This window comes from Salvelinus fontinalis, chromosome 13, assembly GCF_029448725.1.
Source record: "Salvelinus fontinalis isolate EN_2023a chromosome 13, ASM2944872v1, whole genome shotgun sequence".
Taxonomy (NCBI): domain Eukaryota; kingdom Metazoa; phylum Chordata; class Actinopteri; order Salmoniformes; family Salmonidae; genus Salvelinus; species Salvelinus fontinalis.
The window spans coordinates 13,290,676-13,316,283 of record NC_074677.1 but is presented as its reverse complement, the minus strand read 5'-3'; the positions used below and the strand labels follow the sequence as shown (position 1 = coordinate 13,316,283).

The following is a 25,608-nucleotide window of genomic DNA, read 5'->3' as shown; positions in this document are numbered from 1 at the left end:
TAGCGGTCCTGCTGCTGGGTTGTTGCCCTCATACGGCCTCCTCCACGTCTCCTGATGTACTGGCCTGTCTCCTGGTAGCGCCTGCATGCTCTGGACACTACGCTGACAGACACAGCAAACCTTTTTGCCACAGTTCGCATTGATGTGCCATCTTGGATGAACTGCACTACCTGAGCCACTTGTGTGGGTTGTAGACTCCGTCTCATGCTACCACTAGAGTGAGAGCACCGCCAGCATTCAAAAGTGACCAAAACATCAGCCAGGAAGCATAGGAACTGAGAAGTGGTCTGTGGTCACCACCTGCAGAATCACTCCTGTTTTGGGGGGTGTCTTGCTAATTGCCTATAATTTCCACCTTTTGTCTATTCCATTTGCACAACAGCATGTGAAATTTATTGTCAATCAGTGTTGCTTCCTAAGTGGACAGTTTGATTTCACAGAAGTGTGATTGACTTGGAGTTACATTGTGTTGTTTAAGTGTTCCCTTTATTTTTTTGAGCAGTGTATATACGGCTGTGATTATAAACGAAGAGAATTCCCTTGGTAGATAATGCAGTCGACATTTGATTGTGAGGAATTCTAAGTCAGGTGAACAGAAGGACTTGAGTTCCTGTATGTTGTTATGATCACACCACGTCTCGTTAACCTGTTTGGGCTGCAGGGGCAGTATTGAGTAGCCGGATAAAAGGTACCCATTTCAAACGGCCTCGTACTCAATTCTTGCTCGTACAATATGCATATTATTATTACTATTGGATAGAAAACACTCTCTAGTTTCTAAAACCGTTTGAATTATATCTGTGAGTAAAACAGAACTCCTTTTGCAGCAAACTTCCTGACAAGAAGTGGAAAATCTGAAGTCGATGCTCTCTTCTAGGGGCTGCCTATTAAAGTCCTTGATATTTATTCGTTTAGATGCACGTCATACGTCTTCCATTAGATGTCGACAAGGAGTGAGAGAAGAAATGGCGTGAATAACTTGATCTGGGCTCGTATAATAGCTCTTTGTATGACGTGTCACCAGTTTCCTGTTTTCTGGAGAGCACGTCAAGGGACCTGGATTTGCCTTCTGATAAGCTGTCGTTATGGACGACTAATATCTCCGGCTTTGATTTTATTTGATACGTGACAATATCATCGTAAATTATGTTTTTTCAATATAGTTTAATCAGATTATTGAAATTTTTTCGGGAGTTTTGCCGTGTTCCGTTCTCTTCCGTTTGTTGACATGGAGAGATTCGCGCCACTTGGCAAGTGTGCTTGCTAAATCGAGAGGGAAAAAGGCCGTTCTAAATCCAAACAACGATTGTTCCCGACAAAGGACCCCTTGTACAACATTCTTATGAAAGATCAGCAAAAGTAGGACTCATTTTATGATGCTATTTCATATATCTGTCGAACATGTTGTGCTAGTCGTTTGCGCCCAGCTTTTGGGCACTCTCTCGCTATACCTAAACTGGATGTCGTAATGAAGTTATTTTTAGAATTCTAACACGGCGATTGCATTAAGAACTAGTGTATCTATCATTTCCTATACAACATGTATTTTTTAGTTATGTTTATGAATAGCTATTTGGTCAGAATATGTGTGTCAGAAAAAGTGTCAGAAAAATATCCGGACGTTGTGGGAAAAAGATGCTACGTTAGCACAATGTATAACCACTGATTTCAGCTCTAAATATGCACATTTTCGAACAAAACATAAGTGTATGTATAACCTGATGTTATAGGACTGTCATCTGATGAAGCTTATCAAGGTTAGTCAAAAATTATATCTTTTGCTGGTTTGTTACGATCGCTAACTTTTGCTACTGGGAAATGGCTTGTGTTTCTGGCTATTGTGGTAAGCTAATATAACGCTATATTGTGTTTTCGATGTAAAACACTTAAGAAATCGGAAATATTGGCTGGAATCACAAGATGCCTGTCTTTCATTTGCTGTACACTATGTATTTTTCAGACATGTTTTATGATGATTATTTAGGTATTTGACGTTGGTGTCTGTAATTATTCTGTCTGCTTTCGGTGCAATTTCTGATTGTAGCTGCAACGTAAACTATGATTTATACCTGAAATATGCACATTTTTCGAACAAAACATAGATTTATTGAATAACATGTTATAAGACTGTCATCTGATGAAGTTGTTTGTTAGTTAGTTTGGTTGGTTCTTGGTTAGGTTGGCTTTGTGCATGCTACCTGTGCTGTGAAAAATGTCTGTCCTTTTTTGTATTTGGTGGTGAGCTAACATAAATATACGTGCTGTTTTCGCTGTAAAACATTTTAAAAATCGGACATGTTGGCTGGATTCACAAGATGTGTATCTTTCATTTGCTGTATTGGACTTGTTAATGTGTGAAAGTTAAATATTTCTAAAAATATATTTTGAATTTCGTGCCCTGCACTTGAAGTGGCTGTTGTCATATTGTGGCCGGCCTCGGGCTTGCAGCCAGAAGAAGTTAATCATAAGGCATACCCCCCCGCCCCTCCTCTTACCAGAAAGATGCTTGTTTCTGTCGGCGTGATGCGTGAAGAAACCAGCTGGCTGCACCGACTCTTATAGCGTCTCTCGAGTGAGCCATGTTTCCGTGAAGCAAAGAACGTTAGTCTCTGATGTCTCTCTGGAATGCTACCCTTGCTTGGATTTCATCAACCTTGTTGTCAAGAGACTGGACATTGGCGAGTAGTATGCTAGGGAGTGGAGCGTGATGTGCCCGTCTCCGGAGCCTGACCAGAAGACCGCTTCGTTTGCCCCTTTTACGGCGTCGTTGTTTAGGGTCGCCGGCTGGGATCTGATCCATTGTCCTGGGTGGAAGGCAAAACAGAATCCGCTTCGGGAGAGTCATATTCCTGGTCGTAACGATGGTGAGTTGACGTTGCTCTTATATTCAGTAGTTCCTCCCGACTGTATGTAATGAAACCTAAGATTACCTGGGGTACCAATGTAAGAAATATCACGTAAAAAAAATAAAATACTGCATAGTTTCCTAGGAACGCGAAGCGAGGCGGCCTTCTCTGTCGGCGCCGGAATGCTCCCTCAATGTGAGCAAGACTATGGAGATGATCGTGGACGACAGGAAAAGGTGGGCCGAACAGGCCCCCATTAACATCGACGGGGCTGTAGTGGAGCGGGTCAAGAGTTTCAAGTTCCTTGGTGTCCACATCACCAAAGAACTATCATGGTCCAAACATACCAAGACAGCTGTGAAGAGGGCACACAAAACCTTTTCCCCCTCAAGAGGCTGAAAATATTTGGCATGTGTCCCCAGATCCTCAAAAGTTCTACAGCTGCACCATCGAGAGCATCCTGACGGTTGCATCACCGCCTGGTATGGCAACTGCTCGGCATCTGACCATAAGGCGCTACAGAGGGTAGTGCGAACGGCCCCGTACATCACCGGGGCCAAGCTTCCTGCCATCCAGGACCTATATAATAGGTGTGTCAGAGGAAAGCCCATAAAATTGTCAGAGACTCCAGTCACCCAAGTTATAGACTGTTTTCTCTGCTACCGCACAGCAAGCGGTACCGGAGCGCCAAGTCTAGGACCAAGAGGCTCCTCAACATCTTCTACCCCCAACCCATAAGACTGCTGGACAATTCATAAAATCACCACAGGACAATTTACATTGACACCCCCCCCTCCCTTTAGTACACTGCTGCTACTCGCTGTTTATTATCTATGCATAGTCACTTCACCCCTACCTACATGTACAAATTACCTCAACTAACCTGTACCCCCGCACACTGACTCAGTATAGGTGCCCCCTGTATATAGCCTCGTTATTGTTATTCTTATTTATTATTACTTTTTATTTTAGTCTACTTGGTAAATATTTTCTTAACTCTTCTTGAACTGCACTGTTGGTTAAGGGCTTGAAAGTAAGCATTTCACGGTAAAGTCTACATTTGTTGTATTCGGCGCATGTGACAAAGAAGGTTTGATTTGATTTGTATCAGAGAGAAAGAAATTCCCCCCTTTCTATCTCTCCCTCTCTCCATTTGGTAATGTATAGCTATGCAGGGAAAGGAGCTTGTGTATGGCTAGTGAGGCTGAGGGGCTATCTGCTCCTCAGTGTAAGTAACTAGCACTAAATATATCCAGTTTTATGTACAGTAACCAGGAATTGTCCAAAACCAATTCCCTGCCAACTGTGGGTTTGATGCCATGCCATAATAAATCATGATATAATTTACATCTATGCAACATCTATGCACACTTGATTCTAGAAATTATAGAAATGTTTTTTCCTATGCAAAATTCAAGATTGTGAGTGTCTGACTATGCTTGATTGAAATGGAATTAATTCAACCCATTCCTCATTCTGTCACACAAACCCATGGAGTCAGCATAAACAACCTGATATGTGGGACTGTAGTATATTGAGTTGCAACCCCTTCTTAATATTGAGTTGCACCCCCTTTGTCCTCAGAACAGCCTCAATTCGTCGGGGCATGGACTCTACACGATGTTGAAAGCGTTCCATAGGGATGCTGGCCCATGTTGACTCCAATGCTTCCTACAGTTGTGTCAAATTTTCTGGATGTCCTTTGGGTGATGGACCATTCTTGATACACACTGGAAACTGTTGAGCGTAAAAAAACAGCGTTGCAGTTCTTGACACTCAAACTGGTGCACCTGTCTCCTACTGCCATACCCTGCTCACCGTCTGAATGACACACATATACAATCCATGTCGCAACTGTCTCAAGGCTTAAAAATCCTCCTTTAACCTGTCTCCTCCCCTTCATCTACACTGATTGAAGTTGATTGAACAAGTGACATCAATAAGGGATCATAGCTTCATCTGGATTCACCTGGTCAGTCTATGTCATGGAAAGAGCAGGTGTTCTTAATGTTTTGTACACTCAGTGTATAAAATATGGGTTGTTCTGAATAAACGGGGCCGTGTAGACCATTCCCTCTCCCCCTACACTATCCACTACGTGTGGAGCAGCTGAAGTAAACTGACACAATTTGGCTGTGTGTGTGAGTGTGAGTGTGAGTGTGAGTGTGCGTGTGCGTGTCACGTCAAGGTAACAAAGCCTCCGTGACACTGCTTGGATGGGTTAACCTCCCAGGCTTTAGCGGTCTACCAGATGTTGATAGGACGTATGGCCATAACTGTAAACAAACAAAGACACACACATATTCAGAGAAATACATTTGACCCTAAAATTATAATACCATTCCCCAAATTGTGTGCACACATAATCACAACTCCAAGCTAGGTAGCTCTCGCGGCGTTACACTAAAACAATGAAAATGCATTGCAGTGAGGTGCTAATTGTTTATGTCCCAAATGGTACTCTATTCCCTTTGTAGTGCACTACTTTTAACATAAGAAAGGTCAAGGGGATCATTTTGACCCAATATGAATTTAAAATTGAAATATCTCTGCCATTTCTTAAGTAATGCCCCCCTCCGTCCTTGACTTTTCCTAAATATGTCTATTTAACACACGTAAGTTGTTCGAATTTCGTCACAAACAGAATGTGTTATAAGCAGCTTTAAGGGAACATGTCATTTCGTTCCCCAGAGCACCAGAAAGTGACTTTTTCCAATCCTTCTACAGAGTCACATGCAGGTAAGAGTTTTTGATTTCTATATAGTATCACAAAGAGCTGATTCTGAGGTTTCCAAAACACTTACCATTGCCACATAAGCTTCAAAATTGAAGAGATGAGCTCTATTTCAAAATATCACTTTTTCCAAGAATAACCACGTTCCATGTGCTCCACACGTGAGCATGCAGCAACAGATAGCCTACAGTAACATAAACTAATGAAAATGCTATTGTGTTCTTTTAATGTTACCCAAGACCTTCATAAACCCAACCAAAGTATTATTTTTCCGATAGCATATATGAAATTGATTTATTAGACTGTTAGAATGTTGAGGCAAAATGACTCCTCATTGGCCTGAAGGGGGGTCCAAAGAAGCAAGGCTTATCTAGTATTAACCAGGGCCCATAGGAATCTGGTCAAAAGTAGTGCACCTATTGGGAATAGGGTGCCATTTGGGACAACTCCCGTTTTCATCTGTATCATGCAGGGCCTGGAGAAAGTGGAGAGGGCCCTACTTTACCCCTCCCCCTCACCTCTCCCCCACCCACCACAGGCCCTGAGGCACAGCTAGAGTCTCTCACTCAATTTCTCTCTCCACTGGCCAGGCACTTTTAATGGCCTCCCAGCAACCACAGAATAAACATACGAAACACTGGCACACATATCCATGTTGTACAATCAGTGGTGTAGCCATTTATGCACCTTTTTACCTTTTGTGCAAACGTTTACCAACCTACCGCAAAAAAAATTATGGAAAATATAGGTAGCAGTTCATAACAGTTTTTGCCTATATTATGACAACATTTTGTGAAGTTTTTGTTCGTTTTGGACTTTGGCAAAGAGTTTTTTCGGCTGTTCGGGCACACTACATTTTTTCTCGAGGCAAGCCGAAGTCGGTCGCTGAAGCCTATTCCTCCTTGTTGGTGATTGGTCAACATTAGGGATTCTTCAATGAAGTCCCTGTTGTCATTTAACGAGACCACTCGTCCTCATGCACATTTTTTCTCGTGAGAAATACTGCACCAAACATCCTAGTCGGATGAAAAATTGCGCGACTAAGACCTCCTTGGTAAAAAATAAAAATGTATGACAGATTGCTTCAGTTATCTTAGATACATTTGGACTATTTTGAGGATGTGTATACTGGCTACAGTGTCTCAAAGTGGACAAACAGTACTATTGTCGCTTTTTTCTTGTTTTTCAGGCGAAGGTCTTTTAGGGGAGTATGCGAGCACACTGACGCCTTTAGTTTTTTCACCGCGAACAGTGATTTGGGTTTCCCCACCTATTTGTTTTTTACCACTACATCACAAGGTTTTTTCTGGATCAAATGGGGCTTAGGTGGTGGGCGTGGTAGGGGGCGTGGCAAGGGGCATTACAATAAGCACTGAAGCCCGTGTCGGAGCAGCAATCATTTTCTTACAATTTAAGGAGGCCCCCATCTTAGTGGTGACATCTTTGCTTTTCTTTCCTGCACTTCTATGCATTTTGCCATAGCTTCTTTTGCTCAAACATAATAACAAAATGGCATTGAGACCGACAACACTTGAGTGTGTGGGTCAGGTCAGGGCTACACTAGCTGCACTGCAGCAGTGCTCTGGTCATGGGGAGGTGAGGGGTGGGGCTGGATGGAGACATGCTGCAGTCAGGGGAGCAGGGAGGGAGGCTTGGGCAAACAGATGATTCACCAGCAGCTGAGCTGACACAACACCGCCTCTGTCTGCCAACTACACTCTGTGTGTGTGTGTGTGTGTGTGTGTGGTGTGTGTGTGGTGTGTGTGTGGTGTGTGTGTGTGGTGTGTGTGTGGTGTGTGTGTGTGGTGTGTGTGTGTGGTGTGTGTGTGTGTGTATGTATGTATGTGTATGTTGTCTGCCAGCAACTCTTTGTGTGTGTCTTTCACACCAGAATGGTGGTGAGCTAAGCTTGTACAAGCCCCTATAGTGTGGACAGCCCCTGCGGTGTCTGCCATAGACCAGGCTGCTGTTCAACCTGCCACAGGTCTGATTCCATTGGTCGGCCAAGGTGGCACCACATATATGGGCCTGTCCGCCCAAACAGAATACAGTATACCCCCGTCTGTGTCGAGTACACATACAGCACAGAGACAAGACACAAAGAGACACACATGTACACACAGGCACACCTCTACACTCGCACAAGGTGGAGGGAATGACACACATGCCTCAGATTCCAGTGATTAAATGGAGGTTTGTAATACAATAACCTTGGATTAACCTCCAAGCTTAGGGCAGCTCAGTGAGAATAACTTAGCTCTTTAATAGTTCATTAGCCCGGAGTGTGAGTTAAGCACAGCATAAGAGGGTTGAGCGTGTTTTTCTAACTTTTTTTCATTACCATTAGCAACATAGCTAGTTGTAGTGAAGCAGGTTGTAGTGGAGCACTAAGGAATTATCATGGTCCACACACACCAACACAGTCAAGGGCACCATAACTTTTCTTCCCCCTCAGAAGGCTGAAAAGATTCAGCATGGGCCATCAGATCCTCAAACAGTTCTACAGCTGCACCATTAAGAGCATCTTGACTGGCTGTATCACTGCTTGGTATGGCAACTGCTTTGCATCTGACCGCAAGGTGGTACAGAGGTTAGTGCATAAGGCCCAGTACATCACTAGGGCCGAGCTCCCTGCCATCTAGGACCTCTATAGCAGGCGGTGTTAGAGGAAGGCCCTAAAAATGGTCAAAGACTCCAGCCACCCCAGTCATAGACTGTTCTCTCTGCTACAGCACGGCAAGTGGTACAAATGCACCAAGTCTGGAACCAGGAGGACCCTGAACAGCTTCTACCCCCAGGCCATAAGACTGCTAAATAGTTAGTCCGGGTAGCTATTGGTTAACTACTTAATTATCTGCATTGACTCGTTTTGCACTAACTCTTTTGACTCATCACATATAATGCTGTTACTGTTTATTATCTATCCTGTTGCCTAGTCACTTTATCCCTACCTATATGTACATATCATCTCAATTACCCGGTACCCCTGCATATCAACTCTGTACTGGTACCCCGTGTATATAACCAAGTTATTGTTACTCATTGTGTTATTATTTTTCTATTATTTCTCTTTTGTTCTCTCTGCGTTGTTGGGAAGGGCCTGTAAGTAAGCATTTCACTGTTAGTCTACACCTGTTGTTTACGAAGCATGTGACAAGTAACATTTGATTTGATTGACTACTATAAAGAGTCATTTGCAACGTCTAGTTGTCTGTATTGAAAAAACGATCCACTCTTTGTTCTGAAACACGATATGTCATTGGGGAGCAGTTGATAACTAGATCCCAAAAAATGAATAGCATAATACACAAAGTTTTTCTCTATTTATGTTAGCCACTGATAGTCAGTCAATTAGCCCATGTCAGCTAACATTTTTTAGATTGCTAAATGAGTTTAGTGGCTAGCTATCTAAACTTGCTATTATGGTCGAATTACCAGCTGGGGGGCCCCCATTGATTTTGTTAGTCAGACTCAGATATCATAAAACGACAAACATTTCTCTCCACCCTATGGCAAAATGTGTAAAATTGCAGGAAATTTGTTGTAAAACATCTCATTTTCCTCTCCGCTCCATGGCAAAATCTGTAGAATTGCACGAAATTAACAAAAACATTTATTTTTATTTTTATTGTCTCCGTTGTCAAGAAGGGGGCCACTAAAATGTTTTGCTCGCAATGTGTTATGGATGTGAGTAGTTCCTGCAGACCCGCGAGCAACTGCGGCCCCTCATGAGTTTAGATTTTTTGCGACCCCCACCCCCATCAAAGTTAGCCATCCCTGATATTGCAAATTGCACTTATAGTAGAACATTGAGTTAAATGTGCCAAAATAAATTTGAGCATACATACAACCACATCAGGTGGTGGAGAGAATGGCAAGAACAATCAAATCAATCCAAATCAGCGCTCATCTCCAAGTCAACGCCGTTAGAGAGAGAGATCAATAGCGCCGGCCCCTCGTGTCATAACTAGAATGAGAGGTGGCGAGCCATGTCCTCGCTCCCTGGCTGTGGTAGCCTAATGACAATAGTGGAGTCAGTGTCACAGATTTGGCAGCTGAGGAAACAATTCTCCACGTCGCTACACAAATCAATACCCCTGACATGCTCCAATTACATCGGTTTAATTATTTCAGTCTCCGCCGAACCGATATGGCAGTTTGAACCAAATTGACTAGTCTTCCGTGAAGAGTACACAAGAAAACAAACTTTGATAGGTTCAACTAAACCCAGAGGGGTTCAGTAAAACTCTGGTATGTGTTTGCAATAGTAACCTATGCTGTGCCTGTGCATATTCAAAGAGCTGAGGAACAATACAAAACTTCAATTTGATAGCGCCGATGGCCCATAACTAAGCCATTTCACGGTCAGTGTGTGTGTCATGTCTTGCCTGCTAATACTACTGAAGGGTGCAGTGAAGTACAAAACTCTTGAAACAGTAACTCTGCTCAGTGGTACTTCGAGCCCAGTTAATTGCAGATTTATTATAAACAGCACTGGGACATGCTCCTGAGAGCTCTTGCCAAACGCAAAACACCGGGTCGTTATTGTCTACAGAACCTCTGTGGTGGCTGAGCAGCGAAGGCCAGGACATGTTTCTGAAAGTGTCTTCAATAGAAGACTGCCTGCCATTGTGAAAATCCATACCAAGGCTACAGCGAGAACAGGGTTAAAGAGTTAAAGGGATACTGTGAGATTCTGGGACTTTTCCTACTTACCCAGAGTCAGATGAAGTCATGGATACCATTTTTATGTCTCCGTTTGCAGTATGAAGGAAGTTAAGGCGTCAGCATCCTTTTACAGCCGAAACATGTGATAGGCCTGACTGAAACATGGCTTAAGCCTGATGAATTTACTGTGCTAAATGAGGCCTCGCCTCCTGGTGTCACGATCGTGTTGACGTGAAAGAGAGGACCAAGGCGCAACATGACTTGAATACATCTTCTTTAATTATAACGACGAAGATGAACACGTAACACTTATACACACTAACAAAAACAACAAACGATCGTGAAACCTAAAACGCAAGTGCACACACAAACTACTTACGTTCGACATAAACATCTACAATGACCCACAAAACAGCTAAAGCCTATGGCAGCCTTAAATATGGCTCCCAATTAGAGACAACAGAAATCAGCAGTCTCTAATTGAGAACCCATTCCGGCCACCATAGACTTTCCTAGACGACTACACCCAACATAGACACAGCTAGACACATACTCAACACAAAACCATAAACTACAACCAACACCCCCTCTACCATATAATACCCCAAAATACACACATACCCCATGTCACACCCTGACCTAACTAAAATAATAAATAAAACAAATAATACTAAGGCCAGGGCGTGACACCTGGTTACACTAGTGACCATATCCCCCGCGCATCTAGCAAAGGTCGGAGGTGTTGCTAACATTTACGATAGCAAATTTCAATTTACAAAAAAAAAACACAAAAAAAGTGTTTGTCTTTTGAGCTTCTAGTCATGAAATCTTTGCAGCCTACTCAATCACTTTTTATAGCTACTGTTTACAGGCCTCCTGGGCCATATACAGTGTTCCTCACTGAGTTCCCTAAATTCCTATCGGATCTTGTAGTCATAGCAGATAATATTCCACATTTTGGTGACTTTAATATTCACATGGAAAAAGCCAAAAGGCTTTCGGAGCCATCATTGACTCAGTGGGTTTTGTCCAACATGTCTCCGGACCCACTCACTGCCACAGTCATACTCTGGACCTAGTTTTGTCCCATGGAATAAATGTTGTGGATCTTAATGTTTTTCCTCATAATCCTGGACTATCGGACCACCATTTTATTACGTTTGCAATCGCAACAAATAATCTGCTCAGACCCCAACCAAGGAACATCAAAAATCGTGCTATAAATTCTCAGACAACCCAAAGATTCCTTGATGCCCTTCCAGACCCCCTCTGCCTACCCAAGGACGTCAGAGGACAAAAATCCACCTAACTGAGGAACTCAATTTAACCTTGCGCAATACCCTAGATGCAGTTGCACCCCTAAAAACTAAAAACATTTGTCATAAGAAACTAGCTCCTTGGTATACAGAAAATACCCGAGCTCTGAAGCAAGCTTAGAGAAAATTGGAACGGAAATGGCGCCACACCAAACTGGAAGTCTTCCGACTAGCTTGGAAAGACAGTACCGTGCAGTATCGAAGAGCCCTCACTGCTGCTCGATCATCCTGTTTTTCCAACTTAATTGAGGAAAATAAGAACAATCCGAAAATTATTTTTGATACGGTCGCAAAGCTAACTAAAAAGCAGCATTCCCCAAGAGAGGATGGCTTTCACTTGAGCAGTAATAAATTCATTAATTTCTTTGAGGAAAAGATCATGATCATTAGAAAGAAAATGACGGACTCCTCTTTAAATCTTCATATTCCTCCAAAGCTCAGTTGTCCTGAGTCTGCACAACTCTGCCAGGACCCAGGATCAAGGGAGACACTCAAGTGTTTTAGTACAATATCTCTTGACACAATAATGAAAATAATCATAGCCTCTAAACCTTCAAGCTGCATACTGGACCCTACTCCAACTAAACTACTGAAAGAGCTGCTTCCTGTGCTTGGCCCTCCTATGTTGAACATAATAAACGGCTCTCTATCCACCTGATGTGTACCAAAACTCACTAAAAGTGGCAGTAATAAAGCCTCTCTTGAAAAAGCCAAACCTTGACCCAGAAAATATTAAAAAACTATCGGCCTATATTACCCATTCCTCTCAAAACATTTTGAAAAAGCTGTTGCACAGCAACTTACTGCCTTCCTGAAGACAAACAATATATACGAAATACTTCAGTCTGGTTTTAGACCCCATCATAGCACTGAGACTGCACTTGTGAAGGTGGAAATTACCTTTTAATGGTGTCAGACGGAGGCTCTGCATCTGTCCTCGTGCTCCTAGACCATAGTGCTGCTTTTGATACCATCGATAACCACATTCTTTTGGAGATTGGAAACCCAAAATAGTCTACACGGACAAGTTCTGGTCTGGTTTAGATCTTATCTGTCGGAAAGATATCCGTTTGTCTCTGTGAATGGTTTGTCCTCTGACAAATCAACTGTAAATGTCGGTGTTCCTCAAGGTTCCAAGTTAGGACCACTATTGTTTTCACTATATATTTTACCTCTTGGGGATGTCATTCGAAAACATAATGTTAACTTGTTTGGGATAGGGGGCAGCATTTTCACGTTTGGATGAAAAGCGTGCCCAGAGTAAACTGCCTGCTACTCAGTCCCAGTTGCTAAGATATGCATATTATTAGTAGATGTGGATAGAAAACACTCTGAAGTTTCTAAAACTGTTTGAATGATGTCTGTGAGTATAACAGAACTGATATGGCAGACAATAAATAAATAAAAAATCCAACCAGGAAGTGGGAAATCTGAGGTTTGTAGTTTTTCAACTCTTGGCCTATCGAATACACAGTGTCTAGGGGGTCATATTGCACTTCCTACGACTTCCACTAGATGTCAACAGTCTTTAGAACCTTGTTTGATGCTTCTACTGTGAAGTGGGGGCGAATGAGAGGGGATTGAGTGAGATCTCTCCCAGAGTGCCACGAGCTGACCATGCACGTTCATGTGAGAGTTAGCTTGAGTTCCATTGCATTTCTGAAAACAAAGGAATTCTCCGGTTGGAACATTATTGAAGATTTATGTTAAAAACATCCTAAAGATTGATTCTATACTTCGTTTGACATGTTTCTACGGACTGTAACGGAACCTTTTGACTTTTCGTCTGCTCCTAGTGATCGCGCGTCATGAATGCGGAATACTGGACTAAACGCGCTAACAAAAAGGAGGTGTTTGGACATAAATTCTGAACTTTATCGAACAAATCAACATTTATTGTGGAACTGGGATTCCTGGGAGTGCATTCTGATGAAGATCATCAAAGGTAAGTGAATATTTGTAATGCTATTCTGACTTCTGTTGACTCCAAAACATGGCAGATATCTTTATGGCTTATTTGGGCTCTGAGCGCTGTACTCAGATTATAGCATGGTGTGCTTTTTCCGTCAAGTTTTTTTAAAATCTGACACAGCGGTTGCATTAAGGAGAAGTATATCTTTAATTCTGTGAACAACACTTGTATCTTTTATCTTTGAGTATTTCTGTAAATTGATGTGGCTCTATGCAAATTCACGGGATGTTTTGGAGGCAAAGCCAAATGTAAACCCCAGTCCTAGACAGGTTAACTTTCACTGCTATGTGGATGACACACAGCTGTACATTTCAATGAAACACCGTGAAGCCCCAAAATTGCCCTCACTGGAAGCCTGTGTTTCAGACATAAGGAAGTGGATGACAGCAAACGTTCTACTTTTAAACTCGTACAAAACAGAGATGCTTGTTCTAGGTCCCAAGAAACAAAGAGATCTTCTGTGGAATCTGACAATTAATCTTGATGGCTGTACAGTCGCCTCAAATAAAACTGTGAAGGACCTCGGCGTTACTCTGGACCCTGATCTCTCTTTTGACGAACATTTCAAGACTGTTTCAAGGACAGCTTTTTTCCATTACGTAACATTGCAAAAATCAGAAATGTTCTGTCCAAAAATGATGCAGAAAAATGTATCCATGCTTTTGTTACTTCTAGGTTAGACTACTGCAATGCTCTACTTTCCGGCTACCCGGATGAAGCACTAAATAAACTTCAGTTAGTGCTAAATACGGCTGCTAGAATCCTGACTAGAACCAAAAAAAAGTATCATATTACTCCAGTGCTAGCCTCTCTCCACTGGGTTCCTGTTAAGGCAAGGGCTGATTTCAAGATTTTACTGCTAACCTACAAAGCATTACATGGGATTGCCCCTACCTATCTTTCCGATTTGGTCCTGCCGTACATACCTACACGTGCGCTACGGTCACAAGACGCAGGCCTCCTAATTTTCCCTAGAATTTCTAAGCAAACAGCTGGAGGCAGGGCTTTCTCCTATAGAGCTCAATTTTTATGGCATGGTCTACCTATCCATGTGAGAGACGCAGACTCGGTCTCAACCTTTAAGTATTGAAGACTCATCTGTTCAGTAGGTCCTATGATTGAGTGTAGTCTGGCCCAGGAGTGTGAAGGTGAATGGAAAGGCACAGGAGCAACGAACCGCCCTTGCTGTCTCTGCCTGGCCGGTTCCCCTCTCTCCACTGGGATTCTCTGCCTCTATTACAGGGGCTGAGTCACTGGTGCTCTTCCATGCCATCCCTAGGAGGGGTGCGTCACTTGAGTGGGTTGAGTCACTGACGTGGTCTTCCTGTCTTGGTTGGCGCCCCCCCCTTGGGTTGTGCCGTGGCGGAGATCTTTGTGGGCTATACTCAGCCTTGTCTCAGGATGGTAAGTTGGTGGTTGAAGATATCCCCACAGCGGGGGCTGTGCTTTAGCAAAGTGGGTGGGGTTATATCCTGCCTGTTTGGCCCTGTCCGGGGGTATCATCGGATGGGGCCACAGTGTCTCCTGACCCCTCCTGTCTCAGCCTCCAGTATTTATGCTGAGTAGTTTATGTGTCGGGGGGCTAGGGTCAGTCTGTTATATCTGGAGTATTTCTCCTGTCTTATCTGGTGTCCTGTGTGAATTTAAGTATGCTCTCTCTAATTCTCTCTTTCTTTCCTTCTCTCTCTCGGAGGACCTGAGCCCTAGGACCATGCCTCAGGACTACCTGGCATGATGACTCCTTGTTGTCCCCAGTCCACCTGGCTGTGCTGCTGCTCCAGTTTCAACTGTTCTGCCTGCGGCTATGGAACCCTGACTTGTTCACTGTGATTACTATTATTTGACCATGCTGGTCATTTATGAACATTTGAACATCTTGGCCATGTTCTGTTATAATCTCCACCCGGCACAGCCAGAAGAGGACTGGCCAACCCTTATAGCCTGGTTCCTTTCTAGGGAGTTTTTCCTAGCCACCGTGCTTCTACACCTGCATTGCTTGCTGTTTGGGTTTTAGGCTGGGTTTCTGTACAGCACTTTGATATATCAGCTGATGCAAGAAGTCATATATAAATACATTTGATTTGATTTGAAACAGTTCTGAAGATTTTGTGACGTTTTTGTTTGTTTTTCACGTCGGTGAGTTTTTTTCCCGGCTGTTAGAGCAAACAACATATTTTATAGAGGCAAGCTGAAGTCTATGCCCCTTCGTCAGTGATTGGTCAACAGTAGGGATTCTTCAATAAAGTATTTTTTGTCATTCAACAAGAGATGACTCGTTTTCATGTACATTTTTCATTGTGAAATACTGCACCAAACATCTTCGACGTAATTAGAGTAATTTTAGATGAATTCTGACTATTTTGAGGACGTGTATACTGGCTAAGGCATCTCAAAATGGCCTATTGCCGCTATTTTCGAGTTTTTCAAGCGAACTTCTTTTAAGGGACTGTGAGCACACTCTTTCGATTTGGCTAGCCTAGTTCAGCTAGGCGCCAGTCGAACTGAAGCATGCAGACGCCTTTAGAGGTAGTTTCGTTTCCGGATTTGACCATATTAATGACCAAAGGGTCGTATTTCTGTGTTTATTATATTATAAGTAAGTCTATGATTTGATATTTGATAGAGCAGTCTGACTGAGCGGTGGTATGCAGCAGCAGGCTCATAAACATTCATTCAGCACTTTACTGCGTTTGGCAGCAGCTCTTAGCAATGCTTGAAGCACAGCTCTGTTTATGACTTCAAGACTATCAACTCCCGAGATTAGGCTGGTAATACTAAAGTGCCTATAAGAACATCCAATACTCAAAGGTATATGAAATACAAATGGTACAGAGAGAAATAGTCGACGCGTCATAATTCCTATAATAACTACAACCTAAAACTTCTTAACTGGGAATATTGAACCACCAGCTTTCATATGTTCTCATGTTCTGAGCAAGGAACTTAAATGTTAGCTTTTTTACACATATTGCACTTTTACTTTCTTCTCCAACACTGTGTTTTTGCATTATTTAAACCAAATTGAACATGTTTCATTATTTATTTGAGACTAAATAGATTTTATTTATTTATTATATCAAGTTAAAATAAGTGTTCATTGTTCATTCAGTATTGTTGTAATTGTCATTATTACAAATATATCTATAAAAACCGGCCGATTAATCGGTATCGGCTTTTTTTGGTTCTCTAATAATTGGTATCGGTATTAAAAAATCACAATCTGTTGACCTCTATTCTAAACAGCTTCTACCCCCAAGCCATAAGAGTCCTGAACATCTAATCAAATGGCTACCCAGACTATTTGCATTGCCCCACACCCCTCTTCTACGCTGCTGCTACTCTGTTATTATCTATGCGTAGTCACTTTATTAACTCTACCTACATGTACATATTACCTCAATTACCTCGACACCGGTGCCCCCGTACATTGACTCTGTACCGGTACCCCATGTATAAAGCCCCGCTATTGTTATTTACTGCTGCTCTTTAATCATTTGTTATTCTTATCTCTTACTTTTTAAATAGGTATTTTATTAAAACTGCATTGTTGGTTAAGGGCTTGTAAGTAAGCATTTCACTGTAAGGTCTATCTATACCTGTTGTATTCGGCACATGTGACAAATACAGCAGGTAGCCTAGTGGTTAGAGCGTTGGACTAGTAACCGAAAGGTTGCAAGTTCGAATCCCTAAGTAAAAATAATATGTCATTCTGCCACTGAACAAGGCAGTTAACACACTGTTTCTAGGCTGCCATTGAAAATAAGAATTTGTTCTTAACTGACTTGCCTAGTTTAATAAAATAAAAATGGGGGTACATTTTCCACCACTGCAACTAGGATATGTAACAAAAAGGTCAGGTGAGTCCGTTCCACAACAACCTAAAACCGACTGAGCTAGCTCAACCACTGTATGACTAGGATTAGAGTCATAGCTAAAATCTGACTGCCTGCCCCTTCATCAGTGTTCAGGGAGTGTCTCCTCTCTGGGCTATTTATAACCATACAGTTATCAAGAGGACCTTTTTTTTTTTTTACTACAATAGTCATGTCTCAGATACCAAAAATACAAGACAATCCCTCTGGGATGATCACAGAAGAGTACAGGCTGAACTACACAGAGGGCTGGAGATAGCAAGAGGCCCAGGTTCCAGTCATCGCAGCCCTTTTTCCCCAGGTGACTCATGATTTCCCTGCAAAACTATGTCAAAAACATTTATCAACATGGCATGTTAGTTCACAGAAGATCAGCAGAACCTGAGCTTGTTTCTCATTATCACAGAAGTTCATGTCTGGACTTCACACCTGTTTAAGAATTGAGAGGTAGGAAGAGTCCTCCATTGTACAAACAACTCCCTTTCACATCTAACAGCTGTAGAATTTCAAGTGGTTTCTTGGCCTGACAAAGACATCTCCTCTACTGAGTCCATTTAGGCACAAACATTCTCACTATAACTAGTTGGGCTCTACATTTTTTCCTACTTTGTTTAGGGAGAACAAAACGAAAAGCCCTTTGCTCAGCAGTTGTCTTTGTGGCAGGGTAACTAAGAGCGAGTGAGAACAGTGTGCAAACATTTCAATGGTCCTCCACACAGCTGCTGTCTATGCATGTATGGGAGAATACCACACCTAGGCCGACAAACAGCACCCCAAACACATGAACACACAGGAGCTTTGCTGAAAGCTATCCTGCCTTTTACTAAAGGAAAAGACAGGATACCGTTCTTTGTCAGACTAAAATTATCCTTGATACTGACAGAATATCAGGTGGGGTTTGCTAGTCTATGAGTGACTCACTATGCAAAATAATTATAATGAAAAACTCTACATTTACATTTTTTTAATTGAATGACAATATCAAACCTGTGATAACTGTTCAGCTAAAAAAGCTATTTAAATTTTGCACTTCAAAGGTCTAGAGAACAAGAAAAGTTGCACAGCTGTTTTGCAACTGTTTTTTCAGTCCAGTCAGCTGCAAGGGTCAAAGGTTGCATTGCTTTGCAATCAGGCACACTTATCCCCAAGTTACTTCTGCTGACAATGATGCATTGCTGATGTAAACAAGACTTTTCTTGCAACATATACTAACAAAAAGTGCATCCCTTTCACACAGGCTGTGAAGTATGCACCACTCCTGACTAGGAGACCTACTCTATCTACATGCACCTGACCAAGATGTCAATTTGTCAAACTGCCTGTGCAGACAATTGCATGTGATCACACACACACACTTCCACAAACACCAACCCTCCCCCTCTCTCTTCCACACACACTAACTAACCTCTCTCACACTCACACACACACACACACACACACACACACACACACACACACACACACACACACACACACACACACACACACACACACACACACACACACACACACACACACAGCTCTGGTGATTTGGTAATGGTCCGTTAGCGCAGGAAGTTGGCCTACTGTGATTTGATGGCAGTGATAAAGGCATGAAGGGGTGTATCTAGCGACCCCACCTCTCTTATCTGCAGCCAGGCCAGATGTTGCCAGCTGGGGTCATCCAGAGCCTGGCAGGGTGGGCTTGCATGGGTTGTGTCTTTGTGTGCATAACGTGTTTGAGTGTGTGTGTATGTAATGAGTGTTTGTGTGTATGAATCTTGTGTGTAGGTGTGTGAATTGTGCATGTGAATGTGTGTGACGATAGCGGCGGGGTGGCCACGACTCTGCCTCCTGTTGAGACTCGCTCCAGTGGGCTTGAGAAAGCAAGGCATGTGGGGGAGACCGGAACAGGAATTAGAGGCCTGCAGGTCCAGGTGCACTGCCTAAAGCAGGGCTCCATGGGAGACAGCAGTAGCAGCAGCGGTCCCCACCCCGACTCTCTATCTCTCCCTCCCTGGTGCACCACATGTATGCCAAGCCAACTCAACTTGATGCATACGGCCTATTTCCTTCGCTTACTCATGCAATTCCTATGTTACATAAATAAAGTAGCTTAATTGTGGCTGCGGGGTTCAATGGGATTTGAAGCTCTAAGCAAGTGATTTCAAAAAAAAAAAAAAAATGCTAGATTAAATTAATGGCATAAGTCACCGACTCGTGAATGATGGCTAGTTTTGAAAAGCAAAAGAAAATGTGCGCACTATTTGTGCAACAAATATGGCGGCTTATAGAACATGAAAAATAGATGAAATATACCCAACTGGTGCAGATTTCTTTGCGGTCACAGTTTCCAAACACGTCTATTTTTTTGCTCAACACTGACCTTCTCATCGAGAACACAACTCATGTTTAACACTATACATAAATCCATGAGAATTCAGCGGCTATAACACTTCTCTGGAATGTTTAGATTGGCACATCTCTCTTACTTTCTCTCTCCAGACACACTGACCCTGGCTTCCCTTCAGAGCAGCTGTCTCTGAGGTGGGCTGCAATCAATCCAGCTCACTTCAGGCCAACACAATATTGGGCAACATAAGAGCCATCCTGGACTGTAACATTCAGGTAATCGTTTTTCCCCAGCAACATGATGTGCTTGACGTCTTACCCAATTACTGGAGAATTCTGAGGAAAAAGATCATCAGCATTTCTGTTGTAGCTGCTATGAAATCAAGCTATTGAAGACAACAATATCAAAGGACAGACTGCAGTGTTGCTAGTGATGGATACAATGCATATGTTTGGTTATGCAAGAAAAAGACCACTTGCATTTTTCGAATGACCAATTGCTCATGTGAAACCAGTTGAAGGTAATCGTATGGCTAGGGCTATGAAGATTAGGGTTTTAGAAAAAAACACATTAGCTCCATACTGGAAGGGTGATATAAAATGTCAAAGCATCTTGTACAGTGGGGAGAACAAGTATTTGACACACTGCCGATTTTGCAGGTTTTCCTACTTACAAAGCATGTAGAGGTCTGTCATTTTTATCATAGGTACACTTCAACTGTGAGAGACTGAATCTAAAACAAAAATCCAGAAAATCACATTGTATGATTTTTAAGTAATTAATTAGCATTTTATTGCATGACATAAGTATTTGATACATCAGAAAAGCAGAACTTAATATTTGGTACAGAAACCTTTGTTTGCAATTACAGAGATCATACGTTTCCTGTAGTTCTTGACCAGGTTTGCACACACTGCAGCAGGGATTTTGGCCCACTCCTCCATACAGACCTTCTCCAGATCCTTCAGGTTTCAGGGCTGTCGCTGGGCAATGCGGACTTTCAGCTCCCTCCAAAGATTTTCTATTTGGTTCAGGTCTGGAGACTGGCTAAGCCACTCCAGGACCTTGAGATGCTTCTTACGGAGCCACTCCTTAGTTGCCCTGGCTGTGTGTTTCGGGTCGTTGTCATGCTGGAAGACCCAGCCACGACCCATCTTCAATGCTCTTACTGAGGGTAGGAGGTTGTTGGCCAAGATCTCGCGATACATGGCCCCATCCATCCTCCCCTCAATACGGTGCAGTCGTCCTGTCCCCTTTGCAGAAAAGCATCCCCAAAGAATGATGTTTCCACCTCCATGCTTCACGGTTGGGATGGTGTTCTTGGGGTTGTACTCATCCTTCTTCTTCCTCCAAACACGGCGAGTGGAGTTTAGACCAAAAGGCTCTATTTTTGTCTCATAAGACCACATGACCTCCTCCCATTCCTCCTCTGGATCATCCAGATGGTCATTGGCAAACTTCAGACGGGCCTGGACATGCGCTGGCTTGAGCAGGGGGACCTTGTGTGCGCTGCAGGATTTTAATCCATGACGGCGTAGTGTGTTACTAATGGTTTTCTTTGAGACTGTGGTCCCAGCTCTCTTCAGGTCATTGACCAGGTCCTGCCGTGTAGTTCTGGGCTGATCCCTCACCTTCCTCATGATCATTGATGCCCCACGAGGTGAGATCTTGCATGGAGCCCCAAACCGAGGGTGATTGACTGTCATCTTGAACTTCTTCCATTTTCTAATAATTGCGCCAACAGTTGTTGCCTTCTCACCAAGCTGCTTGCCTATTGTCCTGTAGCCCATACCAGCCTTGTGCAGGTCTACAATTTTATCCCTGATGTCCTTACACAGCTCTCTGGTCTTGGCCATTGTGGAGAGGTTGGAGTCTGTTTTGATTGAGTGTGTGGACAGGTGTCTTTTATACAGGTAACGAGTTCAAACAGGTGCAGTTAATACAGGTATTGAGTGGAGAACAGGAGGGCTTCTTAAAGAAAAACTAACAGGTCTGTGAGAGCCGGAATTCTTACTGATTGGTAGGTGATCAAATACTTATGTCATGCAATAAAATGCAAATTAATTACTTAAAAATCATACAATGTGATTTTCTGGATTTTTGTTTTAGATTCCGTCTCTCACAGTTGAAGTGTACCTATGATAAAAATTACAGACCTCTACATGCTTTGTAAGTAGGAAAACCTGCAAAATCATCAGTCTATCAAATACTTGTTCTCCACACTGTACATTGCCAAATGTGACATAACACTATTGCCACACACTATATGGCATGTCATTTACTTATGAATGATGTTTAAAACATCTATATAAGCCTTTATGGAGTTTATGAAGGATTCATTTAGCATCAAAAGTTGTAGTCCGTTAAAAGTTGGACCGAAGTTCTACAGTGTGCCTAAAGCACCTAATGGACCTAGCCTGTGCTAAATTAAGGGCTAGATAACAGAATGGGACAACTTTCTGTTAGAGGAAACAACTGGACCCACAGACAACAAGAACAAGGTAAAAGATATGTGAATGGAGTCGGTGGTGAGAAAACAGTCAGTTAGATATGAGTGGCCTGGGAAGTGATAGCGAGCATTCTCAATAAGTGTAGACAACCAGTGGGCTGGTGGGGGTCACTGTGAGAGTCGCCAGTCAGGCTATCCTGAGGAAGTCATTTTCCTCCCTCTTCACTGTTGGCAGAGGGAAGGAGTGAAGAGGGGGGAGGGGGAGGATGGGAAAGCTGCCGAATATTACTGTTAGTTTCCATGGTGACTGATGCAGCTGGGAAAGTTGAGCGCTCCGTCACGTGTGTGGGACACGAGGATCTGTGCTGAACTGCACTGCTCCTCGCACACACACACGAGCACACACACACCACACCAAGCGAGAGGACAGACAGACAGAGAGAGGAGCCTGTTCCTCCCTTTTCAAGAGGGTTCTTTCTCTTTTTCTCCCTCTGCCACTTCCTGTGGGAACTGAGCACCAAGCAGCCCCCCCCCCCCCCCCCCCCCACACACACACAGCTCCATGGCTCCCACAAATACTGGAGACTTTTTGCATGTTGTTGGTCCACAAAGTTTCTATCTCCTATTACATCAAGTAACATACAGTGGCAAGAAAAAAGTATGTGATCCCTTTGGAATATATGTTACGTTCATCATAGAATGAATGAGACCAAAGCGCAGCGTGGAAAGTTTTCATGATATTTAATAATGAACACCAACAAAACAACAAAAATCAAATTAACGTAAAGTTCTGCAGGGCTAGACAGCAACAGTGCAAAAACAAGATCCCACAAACTGGGGTGTAAAACAGCCTGCCTAAGTATGATTCCCAATCAGAGACAACGATAGAAAGCTGCCTCTGATTGGGAACCATACCCAGCCAACAAAGAAATAGAAAACTAGAATGCCCACCCAAATCACACCCTGACCTAACCAAATAGAGAAATAAAAAGGCTCTCTAAGGTCAGGGCGTGACAATATACCTGGATTTTTGCATAAATTGGTCATAAAATTTGATCTTCATCAAGGTCACAACAATAGACAAACACAGTCTGCTTAAGCTAATAACACACAAATTATTGTATTTTTCTTTTCTATATTGAATACATAATTTAAACATTTGCAGTGTATGTTGGGAAAAGTATATGAACCCCTAGGCTAACGACTTCTCCAAAAGCTTATTGGAGTCAGGAGTCAGCTAACCTGGAGTCCAATCAACAAGACGAGATTGGAGATGTTGGTTAGAGCTGCCTTGCCCTATAAAAAACACTCACAAAATTTGAGTTTGCTATCACAAGAAGCATTGTCTGATGTGAACCATGCCTCGAACAAAAGAGAAGACCTAAGATTGTCTCGAACATCTCAGAAGACCTAAGATTAAGAATTTTTGACTTGCATAAAGCTGGAAAGGATTACAAAACAAAAGTATCTCTAAAAGCCTTGATGTTCATCAGTTTCCAAAGGGTTCACATACTTTTTCTTGCCACTGTACATCAAGTAGCTAGATTTTAGCTCCGTTATTAGCTACTTTCACTAAGGTGGTAAACTGCTTCAAAGCCTTTTACTGTGTATACAGATAATGCTTATTTCGCTGCTGTTTCAGAGGCTCCACAGAAAAGGAACTAAAATCAAGTATAGGAAGTGGGCGCAATTATACTTTCTTTACCATGTTCCATAAGCAGTTTTGATACTCTGTGGCCAAGTCCCTTCTACTTTAATAAGCTAATGTACTGAATTCTGAAGCAGTGACAATAACCAAAAGCATCAAGAGAGTAAAGTGACTGTCGTCACAAAATACCACAGACATGATGAAAAGTAACAACAGAAGTATAATGTTCTCTGAGAGCCATGTGACTTGCTGCTGCATCACATGTGGCAACTGGACAGCAGAGTGTAGAAACAGCTGGGCAGAGTTGTATGAAAAAAAAAGTGTGTGTGTGTGTGTGTGTGTGTGTGTGTGTGTGTGTGTGTGTGTGTGTGTGTGTGTGTGTGTGTGTGTGTGTGTGTGTGTGTGTGTGTGTGTGTGTGTGTGTGTGTGTGTGAGAGAGAGTGTGAGTGAGTGAGAGATTGCTTGGTAGGGATTTAGAGCAATTGGAAGGCATGTCGAGAAGGGCCTGTGCCACTGCCAAGGTATCAGCACAGACCCCAACAATCCCTGAGTTGACACTGCTCAGAAAGCCATAACATCTTGTCACTCTCTGTTCCGTGGAGCCAACGTTTCTTAGTCCCATAGCAACTAGATATTTACATTTTTTCCTAGACTCTTCCTAGATAAAGCCTGGCCTCTGGCTTGAGGACAAATTCAGCTGCGGTCAGGGAAATTTGAGGCACACGGAAACTGGACGAGCAACTGCAGCAATGTAAACAGACATAAATAAAATTAAGAAACTGAATGTCGATGAAAGTCATGTTTGACTAGCTCTGCTTGACGTAAAGCATCCAGCTCCATGAAGTTGATGACTGTCTATCTCTGCATAATACTGCTTGAGTTATGTGGAAAAGACCTTGGCAGTGCCTATATCAGTCCAAATGGACTACCTGGTTATTCAATCCCTGACTCCATTGGGTGTGGTTCTCATCTGGAAAAAGCTGTCTGTAGTTCAAGCCAAGACATGCTGAAAGTAGAGGAAAGTGAAGGGTGAAAAGAGAGAGAAGGAGAAAGAGAGGGAGAGACAGCTGGTCACGATACTCATAGGGCAAACAATAACCTAAGGACATAATTACTTCAGGTTGTAGCTGTTCGTGTAGACACTTGAAAAAACAAGTGTCTACACTTTTTTCGGTAAAAAGCTGAGGGATAGGGCTGGAGAAATGTAACCACTCTCAAAGTCATAGATAGAGCTATGGATGCAAGGACTGACCATCCTTGACATAAAAATTGTAGTTTCGCCATGTTTTGAGGCTATATAGTGTTTGTTTACATTTACTTTGTTTACAAACAATGGAGTGAAACAACTTATATTTTGGGTTTTGATGGGGTACGACAACTGAACTAAGCACGAGGCATTTCTAAGTTCTTCAAGAATCAATGGGTACAATCAAACAAACACTAATGAAAATAGCTAGTGTGCCAGCGTAAGTGCTAGCCTGATAGGTGTAGTACAGCAACGGAAGTCGGTATGTCAGTCAAAGTTGACAGGTCTAAGGCTGCATTTACACAGGAAGCCCAATTCAGATCTTTTGCCGATAATTTGCATATCTGATATCCAACGGATATTTTCCCTAATGTGTAAACAGCAAAAAAACACATTGAATCTGATATTTTGATGTCAGATTTATACCACCTCCATATGTGGATCTGAATCCTGAAACAAACCTGATCCTATGTGACCTCTGTCTGGACGCTCTGATTTTCTTGCACATGACCTGCTGTTAACGTG

General features: G+C 42.7%; 1 protein-coding gene across 1 annotated transcript in view; it reads right to left on the bottom strand.

Moving 5' to 3' along the window:
• Positions 1-25,608, bottom strand: part of arhgef12b (Rho guanine nucleotide exchange factor (GEF) 12b) — a 121,941-nt gene that overhangs the window by 81,591 nt on the left and 14,742 nt on the right. The gene's annotated exons all lie outside the window — the stretch shown is intronic.